The sequence below is a fragment of the Suricata suricatta genome, chromosome 16 (genome assembly GCF_006229205.1).
Source record: "Suricata suricatta isolate VVHF042 chromosome 16, meerkat_22Aug2017_6uvM2_HiC, whole genome shotgun sequence".
In the NCBI taxonomy this organism is placed as follows: Eukaryota; Metazoa; Chordata; class Mammalia; order Carnivora; family Herpestidae; genus Suricata; species Suricata suricatta.
The window spans coordinates 19,107,282-19,128,341 of record NC_043715.1 but is presented as its reverse complement, the minus strand read 5'-3'; positions in this window follow the sequence as shown (position 1 = coordinate 19,128,341).

Genomic DNA, 21,060 nt, shown 5'->3' with positions numbered 1-21,060 from the left:
ATTTCTGATGATGGAATGCTTAGGTGGCTCAGTCGGTTAAGTGCCCAACTTTGGTTCAGGTCATAATCTCACAGTTCATGAGTTCAAGCCCTGTGTTGGGCTCTGTACTGATAGCTCAGAGCCTGGAGCCTGCTTCAGATTGTGTTTCCTGTTTTCTCTGACCCTCTCCTGCTCACACTCTGTTTTTCTCTTAAAAATAAATAAACACAAAAAATTTTTAATTGTTGATAAATTGGTTATCAGTCCACTATTAGCCTGTCAATGGCTAGTGGATAATAATCCGGCCTTATCACTCCTGCTTCCTGAACAGAGCCTTTTGCAAACAAGATTTTTAATAAATTGGTCTTCTTTGAGCAGTATACATTCAGGCTTCAGCTTCATTTCCCTCCTCATTCTGTTATCCTACAGTGTCTTATAGTGGGACATCTTGCCTGTCTTCTACAAGTAAGTCCCATGACTGCTCATGGGCCACAACACACACCAAGGGTAACCAGAAACCATAGATAGGAGCAAAGTCCACATTTACTGCCAGGCTCATGACACAGTTGATTTCCTTAAAGGTAGTTTCTTAGATATCTCACTGCAAGTGATTTAATGTAGCCTTCTTTGGCTTATCATATAATTAAAATCACACCCCAAAATTAGGTTCTTGGGCAGGCAGGTCACATGTCTTGATCTTGGTTTTAGGAAATAAAGCATACACTCCCATCTCTCTTTATTGGGCTGGACACATGTACAGTTTTATAAATGTTTTCCAAATTGAACTGGTCTGGACAGAAGTCAAAGGAGAAGGGATTAAACAGCATCTGAGCACCACATTTCAGAGTCCCATTCTGTAGGCAGAAGAGTGGGAAGGGTTGTGGGAACCCTGAGAAGAATCAGAGAGTTCTGGGGGGAGCATTGTGAGGGTGATTCTTATGATCATTCTGATTTAAGGCAAGGAACAGAGACCTCCTCACATGGGGTAAGTTCCCACTCCAAATCTTCTATTGTCCTCAGCTGGGGACAAAATGAGGCATAGAAGTGGGTATGTTGCTTTGATGGGTTTAGCCTTTCTAAATTATAAATGAATTTATATAATTCAGTTATAAAACCCACAGTTAGATCTAGCTTAAAGGCCCCAGCATGGGTAACTGGATCTGAATGTCACCTGTGCCCTGGGTTCAGCAGTGGTAATAATCCGGACTCAGCCTCATGCCAGCCAGTGGACAATAAGTGAGTTAAGGACACTGATTCCAAGGCTGGCCCAAATGTTCATCTCTCTCTGAACGGTTCTACTGTTCAATTCACCAATTCTGTAACTCACATTTCCACATGACCTTCAAGTTTGTTTATTTATTCTGAAAGAAAGAAAGGAAGGAAGGAAGGAAGGAAGGAAGGAAGGAAGGAAGGAAGGAAGGAAGGAAGGAAGAAAGAAAGAAAGAAAGAAAGAAAGAAAGAAAGAAAGAAAGAAAGAAAGGAGAAAGAAAGAAAGAAAGAGAAAGAGAGAGAGAGAGAGAGAGAGAGAGAGAGAGAATCCCAAGCAGGCTCTGCACTGTCAGCACAGAGCCGGACATGGGGCTGGTTCCCACAAACGGTGAAATCATGATCTGAGCCGAAAGCCAAGAGTCCAATAGTTAACCAAGTGAGCCACTTACGTGCCTTTCCACTTGACCTCAAATAGTTCTCTCAAATTAAACAATTCCTAACTCAACATTTTTATCCTTACCCCTCAGCAAAACCCTTGACCACTGGCTACAGAGTAACATCACCCGCCTTACACTCAGGTCCAATCCCAGGGTTTGAGGTTTCTCTTGCTCTTGCTCTCACCCTTCCAACCAATCCGCCTTCCTCTTTACCATGTTGTTCCAGGGGCGCCTGGGGGCTCAGTCCGCTAAGCATCCAACTCTTGTGTTTGGCTCAGGTTATGATCTCAGTTTCATGAGATTGGGCCCCAAGTGGGGCTCTGTGCTGAGCATGGAGCCTGCTTGGAATTCTCTCTCCCTTTCTCTCTGCCCCTCCCTTGCTTGCTGTCTCTCTGTCTCTCTCTCTCAATATATAAATAAACCTTTTTTTAAAAAAGATGTTGTTCCACAACCAGGTAAGTGGGGATAATCCCTCCCTCCCTCAGATGACATGAGGATTAGGTATAATGTACAAAAACCCCCAGGCACACAGAAAGTGCTCGAATCATACCTATTTTCATTCCTGTGCCCCCATTCACTGAACAAAAGCCCCCATGCTCCTAAATATTCACATCGGCTCTGAATATGTGCATTAGGAAATAAAAGGGAAAAAGGCATGTCCTAGAGTCCAGACTTGGAGGGGCAAATGCTAAGGGCTTTGCGTAGGTGAGCGGGAGCCGAGGGTGAGAGCCGTATGGCATTCAGTGAGGGCCCTCTCACATTAAAGCTCTAAAGCAACCCTCTAATAAACCATGCCCATAACAGATAAATGGAGATTTAACAAAAAGAAGGAAAAAAAAGAAAAGGAAAACAAATGTGCTGTTCAATTGAAAGCCATTTTGCTGCAGTTATGCAATTTCAAGTTTAGAATCAGGCATTATGCTTATTTTCATCTCTGATAACTAATACATTAGTCTGCTGCTAGATGCAACTATTACAGGAAAAACAAATTTCAATTCACCTGCATTTGTCACCAGAGTATTGTGTCTGCTACACAAAGGCAGGAGATTGAAATGAAAGATGCCTCTTATTGAATTTTAATTTCGAGAAGATGTGACCAATTTCTGGGTTTTGCACACACGGCCAGCCAGATGGTTTGAGGAAGGCTCAGTGTTCAGCATACAATCCACATCTAAGGCACCAAAACGCATTCTGTTTAGGCACATCTGCACCCTGGTCAGATTTCATATTTATACTCAAGATCTTTAGTCTTTCTTATTTGTAGGCTGTTAAGGCAGATGTTTGCCTATAATGAATCTGAAGACCCCCTGAAGTCTCAAATGAGACATTTCCCCTCACTGGCACAGCTCCTGGAAACTCCCCCTCATAGCTGGCTCTGGGAAAATGGCTGCCCTCCACAGGTCTCTAACCAATGCAGTATCTGGGGTTGTCTGTTACCACTTTATCAAAATCAAATTCTCTATCAAATTATTTTGCTGTAGCACAACAAAGAAAAAGATCACCTTCCCACTGACCTTTCCCTCACGGCAAGGATAAAGCGCATACTAGAAGGAACCATAATCTGTTGATCGTGACAAAGCAACAGGGAAGAGGTAGAGGCTTATAAGGAAAATGTCTCTTAATTTTGCCTGAAAAATGTCAGAAACAAAAACTTGGAGTCAAGAAGACCTGAATTTTGATCTTTGCTTTGCCTCTGCCTTACCTTGGGACATGAAGTGAGTCCAATTCTTTGTGGTCCACAAAGACTGGGGTAAGGAAATTCACCTGTCTGGGAGCAAGGGGCGGGGGTGAGGTGGGGATGGAAGAAAGTATAAGTACAGGACCCAGACCAAGGTCAGGCCCAGGATCTTGCAAAGAAAGCTCAATCTTCCGAGGTGTGGTTGGCGCCAGGCTCTTGATTTTTGTCTGTTATTTGAAATTCTACTTCCTTACTGGGTGTGAGAAGCTCTCCACTTTGAGCTGGGGACAGCTTCTCAATACGGAGGCAAACACGCAAGATGTTTCTTGTTTTACCACCCTCCCCTTGCATGCTGAGGGAGGTACGTAACCTCGGGTGCGCCTGAACAGGTTCGGAGGTGGTAACTCAAAGATTCGGGACCGCAAAGATTCTCTGCTGGCAGTGAGGGGGTGACCACAGTACTGGGGCCAACACTGAACCTCTAGGGGCAGTGGCAGCAGAGGGGGAAGCAAGGGGTGCAGTGACCAGAGGTGGCAGGAGATCCTCCCAACTGGCTCTGTGGTCTTGATTTTGGCCATGGCTCTAGGAGTTGCCTGGCACTCTGTTTCCATCCTATTCTTAGCTCTTTCCCTCCTTCCACCATTCCTTCCTTTTTCCACTTATAAAGTTTTTTCAACACACCGTAAAACATGGAGATAACGTGACAGACACCTGTTTCACAACCACAAGCTTGATAAAATCTTAGCATTTTTCTAAGAACTAAAATACTGCAGATAAACTTGAAGCCTCTGTGTATCCCTCTCTAATCTTATTTCCTTTTCTGCCTTCCAGAGATAAATTCTATCCTGAATATAATAATTTTCATGCAAAGACACATTTTCAGGATGTGAAATTTATTAATTTAATAAAACTTATAAACTTTATCTATGAATATATTCACCTACACCCACACCCACATACACACACACTAGAAATAAATGGGTGACTTCTGCTCCAGATAATTTGGCAAAGAGGTATCCTGAGAAACCCTCTCATTACCAAATACATAGAATAAAGATATTTTTCAATGAAAAAATAACTTCATAAAAAGGTGAGGGAAGGGCACCCGGTTAGCTGTCTGACTTCAGCTCAGGTCATGATCTCACAGTCCATGAGTTTGAGCCCCACATCAGGCTCTGTGCTGACAGCTCAGAGCCTGGAGTCTTCTTCAGATTCTGTGTCTCCCTCTCTCTCTACCCCTTCCTCCCTATCCCCCCCTCTCTCAAAAGTAAATAAACATTAAAAAAAAGGTTTTTAAAAAGTGAGGGAAATCAGTAGACCAAGTAAAGCAGACTGTTATATCTAATGTGGGAGGGTCTCATCCAATCATTGAAGACCTGAATAGAACAGAATGGCTGAGTGAACGGTAACTTTGCCCGTGTTACACTTGATCTGGGACATCAGTCTTCTCCTGCTCTTGACCTGGGACTTACTTTGTCAGTTCACCTGGTTGTCAGGCCTTTGGACTTAGACCGGAACTAACCACCAGCCTCCTGGGTTTCCAGCTTGCCCAGGAAGATCTGGGGACTTCTCAGCTTCCATAATCACATGAATCAATTCCTCATAATAAATCTCTTGAGGGGGCACCTGGGGGGCTCAATTGGTTAAGTGTCTGATTCTTAACAGGTCAAGATCTCACAATTCATGACTTTGAGCCCCTACATCAGGCTCTGCTCTGACAGCACAGAGCCGACTTGAGATTCTCTCTCACCCTCACCTCCTCTCTGCCTCTTCCCCCTTGCTCTCTCTCTCTCTCAAAATAAAAATAAACTTAAAAAAAATCCCTTGATAGGTAGATAGACAGGTAGACAGATCCTATTGGTTTTGTTTCTCTGGAGAATACTGACGAATACAGATTTTGATACTAAGAGTGGTTCTAGAGGAACAGAATTTTAAGGATGAGTTTTCTTTTTTTTTTTTACTTTATTTATTTATTTTAGGGAAAGAGAGAGAGAGAGAGATTGAATTCCAAGCAGACTCTATGCTGTCAGCACCGAGCCCCATGTGGGGTCTTCATCTTATGAACAAATTATGACTTGAGTCAAAACCAAGAGTCAGACACTTTACCAACTAAGCCATGTAGGAACCCCAAAGATGAGTTTTCTGGGGGGTTTTGTGGAGTTTCTGGAATGGATACTCCATCTGATTAGATTTAAGGACACGAGTGACTATTTCCAGTGGTAAAGAGAGCCCTGGTAGTCCAGACCTGGCCTGGCAGCGGAGAATGCAGCATTCATTATCAGCAAAGCATATTCCTAATGAACCACTTATAAGAAGCACAGGGATGGATGGCTGTGTATATAATACTTTCAAAAGTTTCAGGCAAAATAATGAATATAATGAGATTGGCTGGGGGCTCCTAATGTCACTGGACAAAGTGGAGAAAGAAAAAAGAGGAGCTCAGGGGTTCGAATTCTCAGCTCCAGTGGCACATAAATGAGAACCTGGACGAATACCAGCTGCAAGAAGGCGGGGACAGACAGTAGCCGCAGGAGTGTCCAGGGGAGGCTCTGGGGCTGCGGTGCGGTGGGGGAAGGGCGATGACCAGGAAAGCAATATGGCGGCAGAGCAAACGCTGGGCAGGTATGCCAGAGACCCAGGATCAGAGAGTTCTCTTCTTCCCTTTTATTGCCTACTTATTACTTGCTTTAGTTTTTATTATTAAATGAAATAAGGTAGATAAAGCCCCCAGTGTCAAGAGAATAGCATCCCCCACCTCCATTCCCCACCCCTGAGGAAGAAGAAACAGAGATAGAGCAAAAAGCAGAACAAAGTACTTAGGGATATGGGTCTGTGGCAGATTCAGAAATGGTCATCTTTGCTCAAGGAGACAATCTGCTCCATGGAAGTCATATCTTGCCTTCCGGGCAGAAGAAAAAAAAAACTTTGTTCAAATATTATTGTTATAAAGTAATATAGGCTCAGTGGAGAAAATGTTCAGAGTAAAGAAAAGAAAATTAGAGATAGAAAAATCATCCATAGACTCGGCACCGAAAGACTTTACTGTTGGTAACATTTCAGGGTGTTTCTTTTCAGATAAAGAATGTAATTTTTAAGGATGTGAAGGACTGTCAATCAACAGAGAGCTGTGGCCACAGGGGACACTGCAGAGGACAGCCATCCTGCTTCCTAACTGCCTTCACACTACAGTCCTTCCCAGCCCCGATGTGGGAGGCGGGCAGTCCTGGGGGGTCTAGCCCCACCCCTCAAGCCTCTGATAGGCCCCCCAGGATCAGTTTCCAGGACATCCATGGGCTTGGAGGAGCTCTGGCCTGTTGCTGGCTGGGGCTCTCTGAGTTCTCAGGTCCTGCAACAGGGCTGAGCCTTTCCTCCATCTCACATTTCTGCCTAAACACTCAGGCCTGGAACACATCAAAGTGAAGTGTGTGACACAGCTCGGCTTCCCAGGATGGAGGCCAAGCGTGGGGACGGGGCCCAGATGGCAGGGAGATATGCATATAAACAGCACGCGGGAGGTCCTGTCACCGGGGCAAGTCTTATCCCTTCCTGACTGGCTCACAGCCTTGAGTCCTGGGCGAGATCACCAGTGGCCAGTACCTCTGTGAGTCACCCAGAGCCCCTGCTATCCCCACCCAGCCCTCATTCACTGCCAACAGCGGCTAACAGTCTCCCAGCAGGAGGTGAGAGCCAAGTACGCAGCCCCAGCCTCCAGGACATTCAGGAATCAGAAGCTCGCTCCTAACCGGGCCATCATCACCTTCACAGCACTGTCACAGGTGACGTCAGTGCTCAATAAATCTTGGTTTTATTGTTCCATACTAATGGGCTAGGAGCAGAGCGGTGTACTTGCCCTGGGCCCCCAAGGATACAGATTATCTTTCTTTCCATGGAATTCCATTTACTATGGACTTACTGCAAATAAAGACAGTGGACATCAGGACCCTGGACTGGTGGTCTGTGTTTCTCTCTAAGTCTCAGTTTCCCATCAGGGAAATAGGGAGGAGCTGCTATGCTAGTGAGCAAAGTATCTTTAGCATTATTATCAAGGGTTCCATGACTACATAAGGGATGAGGATTTGCTCATGATCAGGTTTGAATCCTGGCTACCCAGTGTGACTGGAGCCAAGATCTCACATCCCATATTCATGCAATGTACAAAATTAGGACTAGAGTTTCAACTTCACCAGAGTAACATGATACTGGAGAAAGGCCCTCAGTGAACAGAAATATGGACACATCTGACCAAGGAACCACTTTCTCTCTTCTAAGGAGAGGGCTCAGCTGTTCCTGTCACACTGGAACTGTAATTCCAACATCTTACGTCTACTTGTAACAAGTCACGGGGGGTTTGTGGAAGCCTTGACCGTTGAGCCAACCTGAAGACCCTCACTGAGAAGATGGGTGACAGGTTTGGCGGGCTCGGGGAAAGGAACACCAAGATGGCCGACCGACCATCTCCCTGAACAATACCAAGATGGCCAACAGAGCACCATTTTGGAACTTTCTGACAGCTGCCAGCTTACCGGAAAACACGTCATCTGCTCTAGCCTCATCTCTTGACCTTATAAGGAGGACTTCTGCCCCTGGATACACACCCAGAACTACTGCCCTATATAAGGCCCCGCCCTTTGTCCCCCCTACGCAACTTCTCTGGGTCTTCCCTCCGAGCTGCGAGCTACGGCACCTCTCCAGAGAGCTCTTTATAAAAGAGTGCTCTGGTCTCTTTTCCTGGTCTCTCTGTTTTGTGACTTTCTCACTTTGCCAATTTAATCTTATAATGGGGACTAGGCCATAGTCATGCTCTCCTGTAGAAAGAGATGGTGAGCTATGTTTATAATTTAAATTTTTCTAGTAGGGGGGTACCTGAGCAGCTCAGTCAGCTAAGCATCTGACTCTTGATCTCAGCTCAACTCCTCATCTCACGGTAATGAGTTCAAGCCCTGCACTGGATCGGCACTGGATATAAAGCCTACTTTAAAAAATAAAATAAAATAAAATTTTAGTTACATTTATGTATAAAGTAAAAAGAAACTAGTGAAATTAATTTAACATAACCTATTTAACCCAATGTATCCACAATATTACTTCAACATTTAATGACTATAAAAAATACTAATTTGAGTTTTGTGCTTTGTTTTCTCATCCTCAACTTTCCAACTCTGGAATCCCTGTATAATTACAGAATATCTCAATTCAGATGGTACACTTTTATTAGCAACATCCAATCTGTACTTAGCCCTCATTTCTCTCTGAGCCCGTTTATTTAATGACTTCTCAGGACTCAGAAGACCAGAGCTCCTACGTGGGTTGCAGAGGACAGAGTGGAACAGCATGGATTCCTGTCCTTCCAGGAGCATCCTTAGTCTTGGCCACCAGGTCCCACCTCAGAACGCTTGCGGGTCCGCTGCCTCCTGCCCGGAGCACCTTCCCCATTCCTCTCCAACTACCTCAGCTCAAATGTGCTTCACACCCAAGCACCACATGGTCTTTCCCAGTCACCAGGCTTCACATGTCCTGGATGCCAACCACACTCCAACACGCGTCCTTTATTCATCCCTGGAAATCCCTTGTCTTTTATTTGCACCACTGTATTTTCCCTTTTTCAGAGAAACAGGGCGAAAGTTGGAACCTGTTGGGTGCTTCAGAATGTCCCATGTCCGCCATCCTCACCAACACCCAATGGGGCAGACACCATGTGGTGTGAAATGTTGACTGAGACTCAGTCTCTATTCTCAGGGGGATCATATTCCAGCCCAGATATTAATAGTAACTCACTTTGCAAACACCTGAAGGCTTAAAAGGCACTTCTGCATAACACTTTGATAATAATCCTCAAGCAGTTCTAAATACTTACCTCTGAGACTCGCCTAACATCGCTTCCCTAATAGGCTCTAAGACCCCCTACTTCTTCCTTCCATACCCCATACCACAATTTTGTATTACTTTATTTTTTCTTTGGCTGTCTCCCCCACTAGAATAGAAGTGCCACAAGCGCAGGAAGCACTTATATCTCCATCCCTAGAAAGCACCTGATACATCTGTGGTGAATGAGTGAATCAGCTTATTAATATGTGACAAGCTTGGTACCGGGCTTTCTCCAATAGAAATAGAATGTGAGCCATGTTTGTCATTTTATTTTATGTTTTTTTTAGTGTTTATTTTTGAGAGAGGGCAAGCGCATGTTGGGGAGGGGCAAACAGAAGATCTGAAGCAGGCTCTGTGCTGACAGCAGGGACCTCATGTGGGGCTCAAACCCAAAAACCATGAGATCATGGCCTGAGCCAAAGTCGAACACTTAGCTGACTGAATAACTCAGGCACCCCAATGTTTGTCATCTTAAATTTTGCAGTAGTTACATTTCAAAAATGTAAAAAAGAGGGGCACCTGGGTGGCCCAGTCAGTTGAGCGTCTGGCTTCAGCTCAGGTCATGATCTCATGGTTTGTGGGTTCAAGTCCCGCTTCAGCCTCTGTGCTGACAGCTAGCTCAGAGCCTGGAACCTGTCTTTGGATTCTGTGTCTCCCTCTCTCTCTGACCCTCCCCTGCTCAGGCTGTCTCTCTCTCTCTCTCAAAAATAAAACATTAAAAAATTTTTAATGTAAAACAAAGCAGGTGAAATTAATGATACTATATTTCATTTAACCTGATATGTGCAAACTATTATTCCAACACAAAATGAATATAAATCATACGGTTGAATTTTTTTCACCTTAACTTTTTTATCCTATGTTTTGGAAATCCGGGGTGTTTTTTACAATGAATTTTTGTTGGCAGCACCTGATCTATATTTAGATCTCATAACTGTGCAGTTGAAAAAGCAGACTCATACACCCAAGTTGTTCCAAACACACTTAAAAGTTTTCCAATCATTGAATCAAGTAATGACTTTTTCATTTAAATTTAAATCAATTTGAATGAAATAAAATGGAAAATCCAGTCCCTCTGTCTCCTCAGTCACAGTTCCAGGGGTCTGTGGCTTCCACACGGGGCAGCAGAGGTCTACACGGTACCGCTAGGACTGAGCCAGATTGCGTTGTTGCTGGGATCATAAACCTCTGGTGGTGCCCGTCACATCCAGGGTAAGCGCTCAAGTCCTCGCAATGGCCTCCAAGGCCACCAGCTGTACCGCCTACCCGTCCATCCTCATTCTTGCTTCTCTCCCCCTGAGGACTTTCCACCCCCACCTCGCCTCCTCATGGTTCCTCAGACTCCCCGGACCGCCTCTCAGGTCAGGCCTCCGCCAGGACGCCCCCACGCCCTTCCCCAAGAGCGTCCTGAGCTGCCCTCCCTCCCTTCTGGTTGTTCTTCCAAAGCCACCTTCTCAGGAGTCAGTGCCTAACCAGCCTGTTCTGAACTGATGACTCCACCCCTACTGACGCTTCAAATCCTTCTTCCCTGAACATTTTACTCCTTGGCAATCAGTTAGGTGACACTCTGTTTTACTTTTTTGAGATGTTTATTATCTTGCCTCCTCGCCCAATAGAACATCAGCTCCATGGGGGTAACATTTTGTCTGTTTTGTTCACTGCTGGATCCCTAGCCCTTAGTACTTCATTTGTGGGAGGGAGGGAGGGAAGGGAATGTATAAACATACATTTATGTCGTCTGGTGACATTATTATCTCCATCTAACAGATACAGAAATAGGATCCACATGTCACAATGATGAACCCAAAGGCAAAGAAACAGAAAATGGCTAAAATAACTATAATGCAGGTTTTAGTCCAAATTCCATGACATTCCCATCATGCATTCTGCCTTCAAAAATTGCTACTTGTCAGATACCTTCAGAAAAGGGATTAGAGTCTTATAGAACACTTGAGAAGTACAAATCCTTCAAAGAGCAGGTCAACAAGCCAATTAATATCTGCAAGGTACCCACACGTGGGCCAAATCCATTCCCTTTGTTTTGAACATTCCAAACATGCACTGTGCTGTCCTAAGTGGAAATCTGAGACAGCATCCCTTTGGATGCAACTGATGTGGGCCCACCACTGCCCCTAGTGGATGCAACCTGCAACAGGCGTGGTGGCGGGTAACTGGCCCCTCTGCCCTTCCCCTCAACCATATCGAGCCCAAATCTCACACTTGTAGTCACACAATTACATTTGTAAATATGTATGTTGATAGCAAATTTCCCTTAGGAACAAAATTGTTTCCAACAGGAATAATCGAAACACAGCTTGCAATGAAATAATAACCATCAATTATTGGATGTTAATTTTTTAACACAAATTATCAAATGCCAGCCCCTAATAACCCTGTATGCACCGTCGTGCCCATTTGGCAGATGAGGAAACTGAAGCTCAGGGAAGTGGCTGCATCATGGCCCCACTGTTAGGAAGTGATGGAGCCCGAATTTAAATCTAAACCTATCTATGATTTTGTCTGCAGCAAACTGTTTCACCACGCTGAGAACTCTCAGAAACCCATAATCAGAACTTCTCCCAGAAACGGGACAGAATTAGTCCAACAAGCCAACTTAAGACCCATTCATTTCCCAGATAGATTCACAAATTCATTTGCAAATATGTAGAATCATCTTGTAGCAATTATGTTGCCTCAAATTTGCTTAATGAACTAACTCAGCAAAGCAGAAATGCAGCTCAAAGGCCCTTTTATGAATATTTTTCTCTATATAAATCTACCAACGCGTCAAGGTAACGATAACAAATCATTAGGAAGACGACACCCTCCTGAATCTGCACATTTAGGTCCTGACCTTGGGATCCACACAGTCTGGCACAGACGTTGCCTTAGCTTCCCTGCGCATCGGCTGTGACAACCTGGGCGAGACTAATTCAGCCCAGGCGCTATGTTGACGATCATTTGTTTTTAAGTGACACACATACTTCATATTCTCAATGCACAATCGACCTGCGTGAGCGTCGCCATTAATATTCACAACATGGCTGTGACAAACAGAAGCACGTTCACAGGGCTATTCACATTTTGAGTTTTTCAAGGAAAATGAACGGGCTGTTGCTTAGTAAAGACTCTATTGGTAACATAACAAAAGCCCCCTGCAAACAAGCTTAAGGAGAAATAAGGAAATTCATTGGCATGATACCCTCATAACTCACAAACAGGCAACAAAGGCAGGCCTCACGTGGTGCTGGAAGGAGAAATAGAAGACCAGGCAGCAACACAGGCCGCTGTATCTCCCCACCTTCGCTTCTTTCCAGATAATCCCCACGCCTTCTCTTTCCCCTCTCGCCCCCTTTACAGAGCAGTTCCCAGCTTCTCATGCACAGAACGGCCACCAGGGCTCCGGGGTTTCTGTGCCTGCAGTGTGAACAACATTGCAACAACTGCTACGGACAGATCTTCAGACACTACGTGGAGAAGACCCAGTTTTGTTCTTATGATCTTCCATGGTCCCAGGAGATCACACGCTAGAGATTATCTGTGAGGTAAGGTCACTATGAGAGACGCGTTTGGACTCTGGGTAAATGAGCCCCTGAAAAGTTATCTCCCACTAGTGTGACTGGTCTCAGGAAGTTCTCAGTCAACAGTAATTTCCTCAAAATTGCTTCTTCTTCCCAGTACTCATTTGTTCAATAAACACTTACTAAATGCCCACTAAATGCCAAGCAATCAGCCCTCCCCAAAGGACATGCAGTCTGGAAGGAAACACTATGAGGCATTATAAGGCTGTGTGGGCATTAATATGATAGGACAAATCATGAGATACTATGGGGTGAACATATATATAACACAGCCCAGGATGGGGAGGGTGGGTGAGTGGGGTTGGGTTGGCGTTGAGCAAGGATAGGATGCTTCCGGGAGGAGGAAAGACTGGCCTGACATTTGGAAGATGAATAAAAATTAACTAAGCTATGAAAGAGCAGAGTGGGTGATTCTGGATAAAAGGAATGTGGAGGTAAAGGCACCAAATTGCCAGGAAGCAAGAAGTTGGTAGAAACCTAGGGATTCATGCTGGAAAGATAAAATGAGGTCAGCACATGAAGAAGCTCGTGTGCCAAACTATAGACCCTGCAAATGCTTCAAGAGTTCTAAATAACATTATAGAACCAAAGGCAGCCTGCCAAGAAGGTAAATTTAGTACATGTTGCCTTTTATACGTTCCTTTTGCATATAAATTGTTACTGATGCAATTCACATCAGCATAGTAAAGGCTCTGAGAAGTCCTGTAACACACAATGAAAGCACCCAGTTAACTTTGTTTAACCCAGGGTTTCCAAATGTATCAACCTATGAATGTCATTCTGAGCTCATCCCCTATGAAACACACATGAATCCAGCTGGAGAGAGGCAGTTCTGAGGCAATGGGGAGCCGACTGGAGGGTTTTTAAAAGCAGAGTGAGATGATCTCTCTATGCTCCAGAAATGGCTACTGCCCGCTGCAGAGAACGGAACCAAGGCGTGTAAGCCAAGATGCTGGGAGACTTGTTAGGGGCTGCTCCAATGATCTGAGAGGTGATGGGGACCTCAACTGAGGCAGGGGCGGCTGAGATGCTATAGCTGGGAACAATCACAGTTGTCTGTGATCCTAGTACAAATGGCTGCGCTGTGACAGGCTACATTTAGGGAAATAAAAAATGAGCAGGAGACGGAACTTTATTATGGGAGCCAAGAATGGAAGCACTAGCGGGGGGCAGGACAATTACCAAGCAGTGACTGTAACTCTCCAGCTTATAAAGGATCTGACATTTCAAAAAGGACAATGTCCCTCTGCTGTGGAACTGTACAGTCTGCCCTCTAGGACGGCCTCCCCGAGCTGTGCTGACTGCTGGCCTGGTTTACAGATCAATCCAGTTCAGCAGAGGTTTCCTCGTCAAAGGGCGAGTCTGCCGTGGACAATCAGAGGGGAAACAGAATGGCCGGCTGCAGAATTTCCCCCTTCTTGCTCATGCACATTTTAATTAAGCACTTACCATGTGCTGAGTTTATCCAGGTACTTTGAAATGTTCTTTTTCGGTGTGTCTATCCCAAAACTTGGTGGTTTCCAACGCCAAAGATTTATTATTGCTCAAGATTATACGGGCTGGCCGGACTCACGGGTGGTTCTTCTCCCCATGTGATGCCAACAAGGGTCACTGCCATCTGGAGGCCTGACGGGGCCGGGCCGGCCATGACGGGCTCCCCATGTAGCTGACAGGTGGTGCTGGCTGTGGCTGAGCGCTCAGCTGGGTCTCTCTCCTGGGATGTTTGCGTTCTCTTCTACACGCCTCTCCTGGGGCTAGGCCTGGGCTTCCTCGAAGCATGACGGATGGGTTCCAAGCCCCAACTCACACGTGTTCACTAAGATCTGCATGTCACACTTGCCAAAGGCCCTTTGGCCAAGACATGTCACGTAGCCAAGTCTAGTATCTATGTGAAAGGGGCCATGAACACAGGGAAGGGGTCCCTAACAACATGTGTAATAATACGTGGTATATGTCAAAATACACCACACTTTACATAGCATACATGGTACGTATAGTAAATCCTATGTTGAATTCCTGTGTCTACATTATTTTAGGGTGAAATAAGGTCTAACTGAAAGAGTTCTCAAGAGAAACCAACACCAAATGCACAGATGTAGAAAAATAATTTGTGAATAATCAATTTAAAAAGCACAGATTTGGGGGTGAGGTGGGGGCAATGTTCATTCTAAGGCCTGTTTCATCTTTTCTTAGATGTGTGTTTTAGTAAAATATTTGGGTCTGACTCCTCATCTGAGAAATGGAGGTTGTAAAAGCTGCCTTGCAGGACGATTAGAGGGATTTAAAATACAGAGAGAGAGATGTCTGCATGTAAAATAAATTTAGGTCACCAATGTAACAAAGCAGACATAGTCACTTCTTTTGGTTTCTTTTTAACCTTTATGCCCCCATGTAAACATATCAATCTGCATCATTTTAATCGAAGTGTATACAAAATTGCATTTTGATATCAGACGTATTTTAAATCAGTCTGTGTTTCTACATAGGCTTTGTGGTTAGCCTTTTTAATTGCTGGGAGGTTTCCTACCATGTCAATGTGCATCTCCTATTTTTGTGCATTTGCGTTACTTCTTGTTTTCACGCTTGTTATTACACAAATTCCTGTTTACACTGTTCCTGTTTTAAGATTATCCTCTTGGGGCACCTGGGTGGCTCAGGTAGCATCCAACTCTTGATTTCAGCTCAGGTCGCAACCTCACGGCTTGTGAGTTGGAGCCCCGCATCTGGCTCCACGCTGACAGCTCAGAACCTGTGTGGGATTCTCTCTCTCCCTCTCTCTGCCCCTCCCCTGCACATGCTCTCTATCAAAATAAATACATAAACCTTTAAAAAATATTACTCTCTTTTAGTAATTCTTAGAACTGATATTCTAAGGTAAAAATACATGAAAATATTTAGAATCTGATATGCACTGCTAAGTAGTCCTCCAAAGTGGCTGTGCCTGTGCTAATACAACGTCACCAACAGTGGGCTTTTATAGTTTCCTTGTTTTATTTTGTTTTGATTTTTGTTCGACAGAGATAAAGTATATGCTCTACCTTCTGTCTCAATCTCAGGGTGAAGCACACATTTTCTCCTTTATCAGTTTTCACCCTGAGAAGTAAATAACCATTCATTCAGAAAAAAAAAAAAAAAAAAAAAAAAAAAAAAAAAAAACCTTCTAGAAGGCAATCATGTGAAGGCGCCGGACTGGGTGCTGGAGGCAGCGGGCACCTGGGAGTGAGAACACTACACACGTGCAGCACCCGTTTGTTCACGGGCATCGTGACAACACTCAGAGGCTGCGATTTCTTTGTTTAATGTTTTTTAAATTTATTGTTGAGTCTGAGAGACATAGAGCATGAGCAGAGGAAGGGCAGAGAGAAGGAGACACAGAATCCGAAGCAGGCTCCAGGCTCTGAGCTAGCTGTCAGCACAGAGCCTGACGCGGGGCTCGAACCCACGAACTGTGAGATCATGACCTGAGCCTAAGTCGGATGCTTAACCAACTGAGCCACCCACGCGCCCCTAGAAATGGAAATTTCTGAGACTTATGTAGGAATCTAAAATATTAATCGAACAGATGCTACATGCACGTCATGGGCCCTGGGCTGGAGATGTTCAAGGCGGGTGAGACGCCTCCGCTGGAAGAGGATGTGGGAGGGAGAGCAAGTGCTAGGGGCACCTACTGTGTGCCTAACCCAGTGTCAGGTCAGAGCTGTCCTGAAGCTCTCCCGAGGACAGCGCTAGTCCCACGAAAATTCTTGTAAGAAGGATCAAAAGGCTCCAGGGCAGGAAGTGGCCCTTTGCTGGAGGTAATCAAGTCTGTTATGAGATGAAAGGGCCGGAGCAGGTCCTTACGCAACAGGGAGGACTCAGCCTTGCAGGGGTGAGGGGGGAGAGCAAGCAGCAAGCTGGGGCGTGGTAGGAGTTCACACGTCAGCTTGGTGGGAAGCTTTTCCAAAACTCTTTCATTCCCGAAACGCCTCTCCCCGAGTGCACACGCAGCCAGGTGACACCAGCCACCGGACCAGGGCCACACCGGTTCAGGAACAGTTCTGAGGTAAGTGCCGTCACCCGGGCCTTTTCCGAGCTGAGCTGCTGTCATAAGAACAATCTGGAGAAGATACAGCAGGATACAATTCCATGCTGATTTGGCACACGTGACTCCGCGAGCTCTGCCACGCTTGCCAGATAATGAAACCAGCCAGGGCGCTCAGTCAGCTGGAGAGCCCTTGGCCCACTCACCCTAGGGACTTGGACTTGGTGGGTCTGGGGAGGGAGCAGAATGCCCCACATCTGCACTGACGCCACTAGGCACATCTCTTCAGGCAGCAGTTCTCAAAGCCACTAGGACCCAGGGCCCGAGCACGAACGCGGACGCCTCACCCCAGCACGTCTGTCTGCAGCTCCGCCACCATACGGAGAGACAATCCCCGTGACAACGTGCATGCCTCATGAAGTTCGGGAGCCACCTCTCTGCATGCCCAGTGATCTTCCAGGAAAGTGAGGACATCAGAGCAAAGCACAGGGGACACAGCCACAGGGGCCCCAACTCTTTCTCCCTGGGGCAATGCCAGGCCTCTCTGAGCCTCAGTTTCTCCATCTGTAAAAGGGATGAAATGATTCCAACCTCACAGGGCTGCTGGGATGCTGAATGCAATGATGGCTGTTTAAGGTGTGATGTCACGCCAGGTACTCAGGTACTAGAAGGTGTGAGCAGAACGGTCAGAGCTTCCTGAAGGAGGGGGCATGAGATGGCCTTAGTGGTCTAATACTTTAATAAGAAAAGGGGAGTCCGTGGGGCATTCTAGGGACGAGGTGTGGGGAGCTGGAACAGAAGCAGAGGACCAGGATCAGAAATGAGCACAGGACCTTCCAGCCACAAGACAGGTAGGGAGAGAATCAAGAGACTGGAGGACAGCGGTGTCACACGGGGTCCTGCCAGGACCTGGGCTGCACACTGGAGACACGCTGCGGACTCCGCAGGTGAAAGCTTCCCCCCCACACAGCTAGGACCTCCAGGCAGCCAAGATCAGAACAAGAAAGCCATCTGCCTGGCTGTGCACAAGGTAACTTTCGCCTTCCTGGTTCTAGTTCACATTGGTGACATTCATTCACCCTTCTTGAGCTGAGCATCCTTCTTCAGGCTCAGTGGCAGCCCAAGGGGCATTGTAGTGCACAGTTTGCATGTCTGTGTCCCTAACAGATGGTCATCACCTCTCAGCTTCCTTGGGGCTCCATCCACCTGACCTGGAAATTTCTTGCTCAGTTGATCTCATATCAGACATGACACTGCCACTTACACCACACCTGTCTGCTGACCGATGTTTCCTCATTAGGGCATCTTCTCTGTCAGCCTGGGATCCTCAGATGGGAACAGGATGGTGGCTATGTTGGCCCCCTCTCGATGGAGGCAGAGGCAGGAAGAAGTTCTTTGGAGGGAGGGGCTCCGAGAGAAGCCAGATCCCAGAAATGTTGCCAATTCAAGTCTCTCATCCTGGGGGGCTCCGAGGCCGGCTTCGGCACCTGCCCTTCCCATGGCTTGCTTATTTAAGGTCCCCTAAACTCTGAGCTCTGCCATGACTGGGATTTCCATTGGTTTTGATAACCACCGTGTTCCCAGCAGGTAAAAAAATTTCAGACCTATCATGTACACTCAATAGGCTGGCTTCATTCTCTAACACTGTCCACTAAAGCAAGCTGAGAGTCCGTCTCCCCAGCTCCTGTGCCGGGAGCACCTTCTATCAGCTACAAAGGCTGGTGTCAATGTTTCTCTCCCAACTCGACACCTGGTGTGACCTGGAGGCATTCTGCACATTGGTGTGGCCAGGTAGTCCCCCTCCTTACGCTCCTCCGTGTGACGCCAGTCTCAGTTGCTGGAAATCAGGTGTGGATGCCTCGGGGACAATACCAGACTGCAAGACCCTATGAGGGGTGCGTGCTGTCCCTGGGCTTCAAGGCGGCTCCGACAGAACCAACTGGGGCACTGCGTGCGCTCTGACAGGTTAGCAGTAACCAAGCTTCAGATTTTCTTTCGTTTATACTGGGTTTTTGTACATCTGGCTTTTTTTTTAATAAGGCATTTTTATAAATGGGTTTGGGTTTGACACAGAACCTACTAATCCCAGTGTAAGAACTTAGGGATGCCTGCAGGTCAGGGGAGAGAGAAGGATGAGGCCAGTCCCATAGAGGATCCCGCCCCCCAACTTTCTTACTGCCCCGGTGTGGACAGGAAGACAAGAGCCTGAAAGATCCAGATCCTGTCCCTGCTGCCCAGAGGTGGAGCGAAGGTGGAGCACAGGACTGAGGGGTAGAGGTGGGCTTGGCACTGAAGGAGATGCAGGTCTGTCCTTTCCCAGCACAGCAGCCCCAGGTGCACCGGAGCACCCAGGGCTCTAGCCCAGCACGGCCCGGCTCCTAGGGCCACCCCAGACCCCACACCAAGTTCAGTAGCCTCCTCCCAGGCCCAGCAAGGCTGGCACTTAGCACTCATCAAAGGGATCCTGGATAAAACTGAAAGTACTTACAGAACATCGCTCTGAACAGGAACAACCTGCACAGAGAGGTGAGGGGGGGGTCTCCAAGGGCCCACGGCCCCCACCTGACAGCACAGAGCCACAGTGTCTCTTCCCGCCAAACACTGCTGTTTTTTAATGTTTATTTATTTGAGAGAGAGAGTGAGCGAGCGAGCAGGCAAGCAGGCTAGGGGCAGAGAGAGAGGGACAGAGGATCTGAAGTGGGTTCTGCACTGACAACAGAGCCTGTTGTGAGACTTGAACTCATGAACTGAGAGATCATGACCTGAGCCGAAGCTGGACACACAACCAACTGAACCAACCAGGCGCCCCCTGCTGAACTCTGCTATTAAAAGTTCCTATTAAGGTGCTATTAGGAAAAAGGGACACGATGATGTTGCGAATTAGGTGGGTGTTTCATATTTTGGAAAGGGTATGTGAACCCTTCCAGCCTGCCGTGCCCAAGAGGGCAGCCTGGAACACGCGTGTGCTCCCAGCAGAGAGAAGGCAGCAGCCCAGGGACCCGAGCCTGGGCCTCCATGAAGGGAAGGCCCTTTCCTGGACCAGGTTTCTCCCAGACCTGAGCTTTGATGAGGCGCCCCCACCCCCACCCCGAGCCCTGATGTTCCTGCAGCAAGGAGGGACAGCCCGAAGATGGGCCTTTGCTGTTTAACAGAGGCAGTGAGTGGAATACAGGAGGCTGTGGGCCGGGTCCAAAGGGTCCCCCGTGTCCACAGAAGCAGCAGATGTCCTGGTGATGGAAACTGAGAGGGAGAGGGAGAGGGAGGGAGGGAGGGAGGGAGGGAGAGAGAGAGAGAGAGAGAGAGAGAGAGAGAGAGAGAGAGAGAGAGGGGCGGGGGGAGAGGGGGACGGGAAGGGAGGACAAGGGACAGAAGGGAAGGAAGCAGCTTTCAGGCCACCTGTTAATTCCTGAGCCCCAGTCCCCTTTCAGACTTTTTCTTCCTGACAAAGATCCAGAACAACCGTAGAAGACAGAATTTCCTTTCCCAGCGTCACTGACTCATTTACTACCTACGTACTGCAGGGCAGGCCCGAGCAAGCTCTGGGCTTGGGCCGCTGAGGGGCAGGGCCATCCCGCAGCTGCCCAGAGAGCCACCCGCCTGCACTGTAACCCTTGCTGTCACGCAGAGGCCAGAAATCCAACATCTTTTTCAGACTTCCTCACAGCTGGAGATCCAGATGTAGCTCTTTATTACCCCCCCCTGCCCCGCTCATCCCACGCATGACGTCAGGATTAAGTCACGCTGAGGACAGACAGGCTGCAGGGCAGCAGGCGTTTTGCCGGCGTGGGTCAGGGCCGCAGGGTGGCTGCCAGGCCTCCGGTGGCAGGTGGCTTCCTTCCCACCCCTTCCCTGCCTGTGGTGGGGGTGCCGCAGACTTACAGCCCCCACTCTGCAGTGGTGGTTTGGGAACGGCCCCCAGGAGTCCCTCTGTTGTCTGTTTCTTCAGACCTATTCATGATTCTGAAGGGCATTTAATACCCTGACTGTGGGGACACCTGGGTGGCTCAGTAGGTTGAGTGTCGGACTCGTGGTTTCAGCTCAGGTCATGATCTCACAGTTCGTGACTTCAAGCCCTGCACTGGGCTCTAGTGGCAGAGCCTGCGTGGGATTCTCTCTCTCTGCCCCTCCCCTGCTTGCACTGTCTCTGTCTCTCTCAAAATACAGAAGTAAACTTAAAAAAAATACTCTAATTGCTAAGGTATATAATAAGCTACAATGAAATATGTAGAAGATATAGTCAGTGTCCTGCCAGTACCAGGGATGTTGGTAAATGTTTGAGCACCTGTTCTT